General features: G+C 36.7%; 1 protein-coding gene across 1 annotated transcript in view; it reads left to right on the top strand.

The window, feature by feature from the left end:
- Window positions 1–3,476: 3,476 nt before the first annotated feature.
- Window positions 3,477–10,677, top strand: part of arhgef1a (Rho guanine nucleotide exchange factor (GEF) 1a) — a 76,234-nt gene continuing 69,033 nt past the window's right edge. Inside the window, exon 1 of the mRNA XM_052135975.1 lies at window positions 3,477–3,684. The gene's annotated coding sequence lies outside the window, so the exon portion shown is untranslated. The remainder of the gene's footprint in view (window positions 3,685–10,677) is intronic.

The following is a 10,677-nucleotide window of genomic DNA, read 5'->3' as shown; positions in this document are numbered from 1 at the left end:
AAAAAGTTGGGACAGTATGAAAATGCTAATAAAACAAAAAGTGATTTGTAAATTATATTCACCCTTTGCTATATTTAAAGCACTACAACTACACATGATATGATGTTTAACCTTGTGAATTTTTTTTAATGTACAATCATTTCAAATCAGATTATTCCAACACGCTCCAAAAAAAGTTGAGTCAGGGGCAATTTAAGACTAATAACAATTTGATGAGTTAAAATAACAGGAGATGTTAAACAGGTGAGGCAATTGTGTCATCGTATATAAGGAGCCTTCAAAAACAGCCTAGTCCTTCAACGATCGTTCGAGATGTTGTTCCCCAAAGACAAATTGGAAGGATTTTGGTCATTTCACCCCCCACTATTCAAAGCAGAAGCCCTACATCAACACTGTCAGAAGCGCTGCCGACTTCTCTGGGCTCTGTATCATCTGAGATGGACAGTAGAACAGTGGAACTGTGTTTTTTGGTCCAATGAGTCCACATTTCAAATAGTTTTTGAAAAACACATCCATTGTTCGCCGGGCCAAAGAGGAAAGGGACCATCCAAGCTGTTATCAGCATTATGTCCAAAAGCCAGTGTCTGTATGGGCCAGGGGTGTGTCAGTGCCCATGGCATGGGTAACTCACACATCTGTGAGAACACCCATTAATGCAGATAGATATGTAAACATTTTGGAGCAGCATATACTGCCATCCAGCACCGTCTTTTCCAGGGATGTCCCTGCATTTTCATCAGGACAACTTCAAACCATGTACTGGCCAAAATAAGCAGAATGCAGGTGCTAATTTGGCCTGCCTGCAATCCAGACCATCTCACAATATGGCAACGAAGAGGCCGTACAAATGTGCAGCTGAAGACCTGCATATAACGGATGAATGGGTCTTTCGTGCCTAAATGCTTAATAAGTGTTATTAGAAGAAATGGTGATGTTTCACACTGGTAAACACTCGACTGTCCCAACTTTTTTGGAGTGTTTTGATTTGAAATGACTGTATATTAAAATACAAAAATGTAATTCACAAGGTAAAGCATCACATGTGTAGTTGTAGTGCTTTCAATATAGCAAATGGTGAATAAAATATATTTTTTTTAATTACGTTTTTACAGTTTCTCAATCGCTTTGGCTCAAAACTCAAATGAGAATTGTTTTTTTCAAAACAATAAGTTCAAATCTCTGAACAATTAGTTTCTTGTTCACACCAGATTTGAATTTCTTATTCATTTTAGCAAATTGCACGTGTTTTGGCACATGAGTACAGTTGTCTACAATTTGCACAATAACTAAATGCACATGGCTTGCTGATCAAAGCTGATTAGTTGACTCTCAGTGAAACTGTCATTCTCTTCACAACTTCTAAACAATCTTTCATCGTGTGACAATCACATGCAAAATGATCCATTCAATTATCAAAATCTGTCAGACACACGTATATTCCATAAATGTCTATGACATGGAAAGTTTGTGATGTCTGCTAAATCTCTGGCCAGACCAACAAGAGCAACAGGATGTCCACCATGAAGATGTGAGCTTGTAGTGTTTCGTACTGTGTGAGGAGGTACAATGTGTTGTTTTTTACAGAACTACTGCAGTTTTTTTCATTGTTGCTGTTATCTTTTTTGCATGGATGTCATTTTGTGGCAATTTTCTGTTCACTATACATGACTCTACATGTAAGAGATGAGTAAAAATGGACATGCAAATGTGAATTCTCTGTTTACATGTAACATGTTGCAAAAAAAAAATACATTTACTGTATACATACAAATGCGCATTTCCTTATTCTGTGTACTACAGTATTGTACAGTAATGACTTTTCCCAGTAAACCTTTACCTACAATTGAAATTGGTATCTAAAAAGCTCAGTGTGATACACAGAAGCATTCAGCTGGACAAAACTGACATTCTTGTATAGCACAGTAAGCGGTCAGTGTCAACAAAAAAGTAGAACAAATATCAAATTTGTTTATAACAAACATTTCCAAGATTGACTGTCATGGTGAAAAAACATCTTAACATTTTGACCTGTACATTTTGGTCATGACCAAAAAACTTTTCATTTTGGCGGCACTGGCACATTTACTGACACAATAACTAGGTTTTGAAGCATGAATTAAATATTTTGGGTGAGTTTTGCAGACATGCAATAGAGCTGTGATGTCCCATGAAACAGTTTAGACAATGTTAAGACTGTTTAAAAAAAAGAGAGAAGAGCCAAAGCGATTGACAAAAACTTTATTAGCATTTTTCATACTGTCCCAATGTTTTCTGAATTGAGGTTGTTTATTGTTGTATATAACATATTTTGCATACTAGACCGGACTCAAAAGAATGTTAATATGTGTCTTCTGTTAGGTAACATATGATGTTTATGTTAAAACAGGCTCTGCTGTAATATTATTTAACATTACAATTCAGTTTATCAATTTAATCAATAGATCTGAATTTGAATTAATACATTTTGTTATTATATTGCCTTATTTATGTTTTGAAATTAAGCATGTAAAATTAGTATGTGTGATTTCATCAGAATTAGGGGACACACTCTTCACCCTCAATGTGTGTGTGTGTGGTTTGGTTTGGTTTTGGTGGTTTTAAGAGGACATTTGTTAAGGTTATACACTAGTAATTACGAGGGTACTGTGCTTTAATGGTGGTTTATGAGGACATCCCTAGTCTCCCAGTTATTTAAATGGCTTAAATTACATTCTAAGCAATGTTTTTTGACAATGTAAAAATACCAAAAGGTTTATGTGAGGGTTAGGTTTAGGGGATAGAATAGATAATTACAGTATAAAGATCATGTCTATGAAAAGTCCTTGTAAACCACAAATACCAATGTGTGTGTGTGTGTGTGTGTGTACTATGTTTAAACTAGATTGTGGACCAAATATTCCCACAAGGATAGTATAACCTGTGATCACCTACCTTCTGGGGCCCCGCCAACGGTCCCCACTAGTGAAATGGCTTATAAAATGTTTCTGTAAGGGTTAGGGTTAGGGTTAGGGGATAGAAATTATTGTTAGATCTGTATAAGATCCATAGAATGCATGGAAGTCTATGGAGAGTCCAGACAATGATATAAAAACAAGTTTGTCTGTGTGTTTATAATTTGATACCAATGTTTTAGTTTTGTTAAAATAAAACAGTTTTTTTTACTCCTTATACGGTTTTTTAATTTTACAGTCTGCTGGTTTGTTTGACATTGTGTGGTGCAAATTAAAAACATTTTTTTCTTTAATGTAATGCCTTCTGATCAATTTTCTTTCAGCACCACACGTACAGTATGTTATGTTTATTTTCTGACCTATACAGACAGAGATATATATATATATATATATATATATATATATATATATATATATAATCATCTATCCGCTGTCTGTTGCAGCCCATCTGGACCTACAGTGTCGTCATTCATGTGGGCGTGGCGTCTGCGCTGGTCAGAGCAGGGGCTACGAGAGCGCGCACAGTAATTCCCGGCAAGAATGAAATGTACTTCACAAGAGTTTGTCCGGGAATGTCATGACTAAAAACGTTTCCACGTCGCCCGGCTGACGTGAACACAGCAAGGGGATTTTTTTTTTATTTAGTTTGTTTGTAACGATAAATGAAACTGTAAGAAGCTCGAGGAGAGTCATAAGTGTGGATCGATTTCAAGCCGGACACCACAACGAACAGGTAAGCTTCAAAGTTATGCCGAGCCGTTTTTTTTTTATTAAGTGGGAGCACTTGACGATTGTGTTTTCTTGAAACAGAAACGGAAAGATTATGTATTTATTTATTCTTCAAGGAACAGTTGGACGCCGGTTGGTTCTTTAACAATTTTTCGAAGTGGCCAACCATATTAGACATGAAAATTCACCACTATGTACTCGATTCTTTTTCTTTTTTTTATTCAGAGAAACAAATTATTTAATTCGTTATGTTCTAGCTTGGCCGGCTATGATTTAGGCGTTTGTTTGTTTGTTTGTTTTTTACTGTCCTGCGCAACTTTGCACCTGTAAAATCCAGTCGCGCGCAGATAATAAACATAACGCGTCGTGTTTCATCACACGTTCATTCACATTAGGCCTATTTTGCTATGAGATAATTCATTAATGCATGTGTGCGCGCGTAACCCTTTCTGTATTCTTTCGGATAGACAAGGCGAAACAATGACAGAGTGAAGAAAGGGGATTAGAAGGAAATGCTGTTTGGATGATGAGAATGTGTGTGTGTGTGTGTGTGTGTGTGTGTGTGTGAGAGAGAGAGAGAGCAAGAGAGAAATCACTTTGTGTCTGTACTTATATCTGTAAATCTCCAGGGGCCCCTGTGCTACCTGAGACTTTTGTGGGGGCCTGCTGGTTTTCTTGCACATGGAGTGCTGTTTAAAAACATGACTTCATGGAGAGAGAGAAAAGAGAGGGTGAGAGAATGAGCAAAGAGGATTGAATCATGGAAAGCTAGGCAAGGGGTGAAAAGGCCCAGATAAGAACAAGTAATTTACATAAAGTCAGGACCATTCTTACAGTGGAGATGCATGTGACAGATTCATTCACTGATTAAAACCACAAGGGAGAAAGCAAGAACATGTCATCAGCATTGTTATTCTTGAGCAAAAAAGGTGAAAAAACAAGAAAATGGCAAGGACATGAATGGAAAGTAATAAAATATGAAATATTGAAAATGTGGGAGAATAGGACGTGTCTCCTAAGCAACCAAATTCTAGGGAGGGTAGTCACATGGGGTAACCTCCTCGTGGTCTCTATAATGTGTGGTTCTCGCTCTTAGTGGGTGCATGGTGAGCTGTGCGTGGATGGCGCGAAGAATAGCGTGATCCTCCACATGCGCTACGTCTCCGTGGTAACGTGCTCAACAAGCCACGTGATAAGATGCACGGATTGACGGTCTCATATGCGGAGACAACTGAGATTCGTCCTCCACCACCCGGATTGAGGCGAGTCACTACGCCACCATGAGGACTTAGAGCGCATTGGGAATTGGGCATTCTAAATTGGGGAGAAAAGGAGAGAAAATAAAAACAAAGACTAAAAAAGAAAGAAAATTTGGGAATTGTGTGTGGCATGTGTCTCAAAAAGTGTGTTTAGATTGCAGTTGTCATCATTAAGTGGGGGATAGTGTGTTGTTGTTAACATGGAGTACATACTTTGATTTTAAATGGATTTTAATGATCCATTAAAGCAATATTCCGGGTTCAATACAAGTTAAGCTCAATCAACGGCATTTGTGGCATAATGTTAATTACCACAAAATCTAAATCATACCCAAAAATCGAAAGAAATGACAATTGTAAACGACTTTACAGCTCAAATAATACACAGGGTTTAACATAATTAATGTAAGTGCTTTTGTACAATTTAAAGCTTCACATTTCTGTTGTTAAACCCTCCAAAAATTGGTCCCCACTTCCATTGTAAGTGCCTTACTATAACCTCTAAAATGAGTTCCTGCCATTTGATAAAAGTGTCAGTGCCTTTGATATTTCGACCTTTCAATGTGCCTTGCTCTTGTGACCTTATAATTATCCTTGAGCTGGTTTTGATATTACATGATGTATTTATGAAGTTTGAGAGCTTGTGCGTTTCATGGGTTCTTGAGGTTGACCTTGCAGGAAACTTTTAATCTCGGCAAACAGAGATCTAGTCATTAGTAAGAGTTGTTCAGCATGCTTAAAAGTTCTGTATTACTCAGAAGAACCCCCTCTGAGACTACATGCGGCCTTCTTCACAGCAATGAGAAAAGGAAGAGCAGAGAATTAGAATGGGGGTGACACAAAAGGGAGGGGTGGAGTACAGAGTGAATGACAGCACACAAGGTGGCAATGGGGATGGACACCTCATGTGTGATGGGAGGAAGATGGCACATACAGGGAAGATGAAAGAAAACAAGGAGAAATGTACTCTTAAACTTCTTTTTCTTATCATTTTTATAACCATATAAGTCTGTAAAGTTGTGCCACCATATCCAAAATTCTATATAAATAATTCCATCATTATTTACTCACCCTCATGTTGTTCCAAAAAAAAAAAACCTAGGTGAGATGTGATGTTTTGCTTTAATGAGACCTTTGGCATTATTGACATCAAAACTGCCGCACTGCATTTCCACGTGGCAAGTTTGAATATGCACAAGTGCAAATGAGCTTAGAGTTACACAACAGTGTCATGGTAACTTGTAAAAACTCGTACAAGATGGCGAAATCGTAAGATATTGTACCACTTGGCTCGTACAAAAAGGTACAACTTTTATTCCTATGGAGTACAACCAATCGACAAACAGAATAACAAATCGATACAATACAGACGTTGAATTAAAGCTAGCCTCCTATCCAAAATGTTTAGGTTTAGGGTTTGAGTGAAGGGTTAGACTTGGGAAAATATGTATGTTTTTTGGACAAGCCAACTGATGCAGTTTCTTGCATATTAATAGGCTGGTCCTCACACAAAGCTATACGTAGATGCTTTCAGAATATTTGGAACATAGCACACTAGTTGCATGGACTACTTTATGATACTTTTTTAATGCTTTTTTGTCTCTTTTGTAACTTGACAGCCACTGGCCACTTTATGCTTTCGTTGAATGGAACATTCTTCAAGATGTTTACTTTTGTTTTGTTTTCCACTGAAGATAGAAAGTCAAATAGGTTTTTTGAAATGGCATGAGGGTGAGTAAATGATGAGAGAAGTTTCATTTTTGGAATTAACAACTATTCCTTTAAAATGTAAGACATGCACAGAATTGCCTTTTCTAATGCTCTGGTTTATAAAACATATCATGTCAGTTTTACTAAATGTCAGATGTAAACTGTTTATCTGTACTCCATATAACCAAAGCAAGGAGTCACTAACATCAGCTAAATCTTGCTTACATTTCGCAGTGTAACTCAAAGGCTCCTTTGAAATGTCAAAAAGGGCTGTTGCCTCTGTTTTGGATGTTAATTCAGTTGCTAACAGTGACCGATGTTAGGGTGACTCATGAATTGAGCTGACAGTGATGCACACGCAATCAGCCCTGATATGGCACATGTATGCGTTCACACTCACACAAATACACAGCTGGCGACCTGTAGTTCACCCTAACTTAATACAGATATCCTTTCTCCCATTGTCTGGCATGTTTGCTCTGTGGGAGAGTGCCCAATTGTGAACATGACATCAGTGTGTTATGAAAGAAGGGATGGGAATAAAGGACTATAAGGAATCGCAAAACAGAGGCGAATAAGGGGTGGAAGCTGTGTGACAAACTTAGAGTAGCATTTTAATATGAAGTGGGTCATTTTTTATGTTAAAATACTTTCTTCTATACCAGTTTCATATGCATAACAGATAACTATAAGGTTGTTTGTAGGTTGACATTTGTCTACATATATGGTGCTGTGCCGCTTTCAGAACATTGCTCTGTTTGTTCGAGCATCTCGACTAGCCCAACGCAGCAACATTGGAACAACCAGTGGTTTGAGTTTGGGATGGGGATATCTCTTTTTCTACTTAAGGCAGACAGATACAGTGTTTGGGAAACCTGTTTAAAAACAGTCATTATTTTTGCAGTTGTGTTCGGTGACACTAAGTTGTTACCTCTGAGCAAAAAGTATATCAACTCACAAAGGCATATGATTTATACAGAGTTATATACAAAATCTGTGAAGCCGTTTTACTGGATTTATGTGCAGGTTTTCTTTTTTGGTTATGACTTCAAAAACGTTTGATAAAAAATCGACTGTCCACCTCATGCCTCTATTGAGCAAGGAAACAGGTGGAAATTTAATCTGTCTATTGTTTGAAGCTAAACTGCAAAGTTAGGGTGGATATCTAGAGAGTAGAAAGGAGGAGGGGGGCAATGAGGAAAATGTAAGAAGGACTGATAAATGTTTCACCAAGAAGGGTGGTGGAGAGGCCCAGGAGCGACGGAGGAGTGAAAGATAAAAAAGGAGGGGCAAGAAGGTGTATGAAAAACAAAAAAGTTCCTCTTCTGGTGTATTTTGGAGGGGATAAAATAGAGCTGGCTGCTTTTGTAGTGAGTTAAGGTAATTATGGTGTTATCAGTAATCTTGTGATAGTTCACTCTGGAATGTTAAATGCAATAAAAATGCTTAGACATCTTTGTTAAGCTGATGTCACAAGTCCAAAATGATCTTTATGCCATATCTGCCAATGGCGAATTTATATATATATACACTACCGGTCAAAAGTTTTGAAACACTTGACTGACATTTTTCTCATGATCTTAAAAATCTTTTGATCTGAAGGCGTCAGATATGTTTAAATATTTGAAATTAGTTTTGTAGACAAAAATATAATTGTGCCATCATATTAATTTATTTCATTATAAAAAAGTTTTTGAAATTGATGATTTGGACCAAATAATAAAGAAAAGAAGCCAATAAGTGCCCAACATAGATGGAAACTCCATCAATACTGTTTAAAAGCATCCCCGGGTGATACCTCAAGAAGTTGCTTAAAAAAATGTCAAGAGTTCATGTCTGCAAATTCTAGGCAAAGTGTGACAACTTTGAAGATGCTAAAATATAACACAGTTTTTATTTATTTTGGGATTTTGTTTAGTCACAACATAATTCCCATATTTCCATTTATGTTATTCCATAGTTTTGATGACTTTACTATTACTCTGAAATGTGATGAAAAAAATATATAATGAAGAATGAGTAAGTGTTTCAAAACTTTTGACTGGTAGTGTATATAACTATTTATTTCTTTATTAAAATAAATATATATATTTTGTCCCTATGAAAATGGGATTATCTAGCTGTGTTTTCCTTGCAAATGATTGACAGACAACTGGATTCAGGCCAGTGTAGGTGTATAGTCCACATATGTTTTGCCAAATGGAATCCTGGAAATGAAAATACATCCTGGATTAACTCATGAATTGTGATTATTCGATATTGGCCAGCCAATTAATCAGCCAATATTTGGCAATTTTTACATTTTCTGCATCTTCTAATAGCTGGCAAATTAATAGATGTATTAGTTGTCCCCAAAGATTCATCAATGGTAAAAAACAATTTCTGATTTGTATTTATTTATTTGTGTGTGTGTGTGTGTGTGTGTGAATATTTGCTACATATTTAGTGAAATAAGTGTTAATTTTGTGTAAGTTTAAATGCAAGTGTAAGTTTATTTTTGTGTCAGTCTAATTTGCTTTGATTACATTGTATTATTTTTACATTGTTATTTTATCAGTCATTGGCCATCTCGCAGCTGCAACCTAGCCTCATAGAATGAACGTGTACATTTTTGCAAACTGACTTTTACGTGCCGAATTCAGTTTCACCGGAGTTTCCTGGAGAAATTAACACTAGAGGCGCAACAACAACTGAGCGTTTTATTCACTTTCTCACGAATCATGATTACAACGACTGATTATGACTTTATAAACACTTATTTTTCACACTATTACTTACCGCTGTTATCAAGCATGGAAACACTTTCACTATAATGCATCATTTGAAAAGTGTTCCATTTTAATGTTTGTATTACATACTCACTTACATTTGCACAATTATTCCAATGTGAAAACCTTCCGGTGACTCACCACATCTGGACTTTTGACTCGGAAGCAGTGACGTAGCTAAGGGTGGGCAAATTATTCCCAGGCCCACCCAGAATATTAGAGAATTAGAGAATATCAATTCAGATTTCTGAGGGTTTGAAATAACTTTTTGAATGTGTCACCTCTCTGTCTGGAAAACTTGGTTAAAAAAATTGGGGCAAAAACTTGGCCCATCCATTTTTATTGCAGCCCACCTAAAAGTAACTTCCTGTGGTTCAAGACAAGTCAAGCACACAAGATGATGTGGTTTTGTGTCGATCTCTCATTTGATTTTAGAACACTATTGGTTAGGTTCAGGTTAAAGTTTTGGTTAGGGAGGTATGTTTTACCCATCAAAACCTCCATCTAATATTCACCTAAAAAGCCTCATCCAATGACACCATTTCACTCGCTTTTGGCGCCCCCAGCTGGACATTTCACTGGGAAACTGCAGCTAAATGTGTAATAAGGAACGTAATTTTAATTAAAAATGAGACCAGGCTGCACAGTATAGATATTTGTATCTGCATTGATCATTGAAAACCCTTTTTCAGGTTTGTTCATTACTTTTGATAATATTTGAAAATTTTCCAGTGAGGAAAGTGTATTTCGATGTATATTATTTGTACATGTTTTCCGTTACAGCCCAACCATGCTGCCAACTAGCCCAGTTTTATTTACTCCCCAAAGCCAATTTTAACATAGATTTGCTTGGCAAATGGCAAGTGTTAATTTTTAAGCCTTGATGAACATCAACAAACATCTTTAGTGATAAGGTGGCAGAAATAGGCTATAATAAAGAGCAAAAATAGCCTAGATTTGATTGTTTAATAGAGCTTTCTATACAATTGTGTCACAGAATTGTTACTAGTAAACAAAATAATGATATAATAAACTTTGACCTCCTCAACTTTTGTTTTTCCAGTCAACTCATTCTCTCTAAGTATGTGTGTTTGCATGCCTGTTTAAAAAGGTGTGGAACAGAGGTAATAACAGCCTTATCTTAGCCCGTTGGCTGGCCATATGATTACATGGGGCCAAGGGCGTAGATTTGGATTGAACTTTAGTGGGGGGTTTGCAACGTGAAGCATTTACGTGATTCCATTGATCATGGTATAAATA

The sequence above is a fragment of the Xyrauchen texanus genome, chromosome 10 (genome assembly GCF_025860055.1).
Source record: "Xyrauchen texanus isolate HMW12.3.18 chromosome 10, RBS_HiC_50CHRs, whole genome shotgun sequence".
Lineage (NCBI taxonomy): Eukaryota > Metazoa > Chordata > Actinopteri > Cypriniformes > Catostomidae > Xyrauchen > Xyrauchen texanus.
This window is presented reverse-complemented; position numbering and strand designations above follow the sequence as displayed.